The sequence below is a fragment of the Entelurus aequoreus genome, linkage group LG20, assembly GCF_033978785.1.
Source record: "Entelurus aequoreus isolate RoL-2023_Sb linkage group LG20, RoL_Eaeq_v1.1, whole genome shotgun sequence".
Lineage (NCBI taxonomy): Eukaryota > Metazoa > Chordata > Actinopteri > Syngnathiformes > Syngnathidae > Entelurus > Entelurus aequoreus.
The window spans coordinates 51,468,632-51,469,310 of record NC_084750.1 but is presented as its reverse complement, the minus strand read 5'-3'; the positions used below and the strand labels follow the sequence as shown (position 1 = coordinate 51,469,310).

General features: G+C 72.5%; 1 non-coding gene across 1 annotated transcript in view; it reads right to left on the bottom strand.

Moving 5' to 3' along the window:
- Window positions 1–639: 639 nt before the first annotated feature.
- Window positions 640–679, bottom strand: part of LOC133637550 (5.8S ribosomal RNA) — a 154-nt gene continuing 114 nt past the window's right edge. The window contains exon 1 of the ribosomal RNA XR_009823178.1: window positions 640–679. This exon is cut by the window's right edge and continues 114 nt beyond it. This is a non-coding gene — a ribosomal RNA (5.8S ribosomal RNA).

Sequence of the window (679 nt, the reverse complement as noted above, 5' to 3'; positions counted from 1 at the left end):
AAGCGCTCCCCTCTGCCCGTCCGCCCCCGTTGCACGCGTAAATCACGTCCGCCTTGACGACGGTCGTGCCCGCCCGTACGGTGGGGGTTTCTTGACAGTGGGTCGCACCACACGCGGTGGGCTCGTAGCAGGGGCTAGCCCCGTCCCTCGCCCCCGTCGCGCGCGTAACGCGGGTCTGCCTGACGGCAGCCGCGCCCGCACACGCTAAGGAGGCTCGTGACGGGGGTCGCCCGTGGGTCCGCTGTGGGCGCGTCGCGAGCGGAGCTTACCTGCCCGCCACCCCCGAACACGCGTAACGCGGGTCCGCCTGACGGCGGTCGCGCCCGCTCGTGCCGAGGGCTCGTAACAGGGGTCACTCCACGCGCAGTGGGCTCACTGCAGGGGCTCACCCTGCCCGCCACCCTGGGCGCGCGTAACGCGGACTACCCGAGACGCGAGGTCCACCGGCAGCCGCGCCCGCACACGCGCAGGGCTCGTAACAGGGGTGTCGCCCCGTAGGAGAAGGGGGCCGCGAGGTCCGCGACGGGGTGTTCTTCAGCCGACGAGTCTGCACTTAAGGGGACGAAGGACCCGAGGGTCCTGCGACACCCCAGCTCCGGAGGGGGGGGGGAGTCCCCGCCCTTCCGATTGATATTCAGGCGACGCTCAGACAGGCGTGGCCCCGGGACGGGCCCGGGGC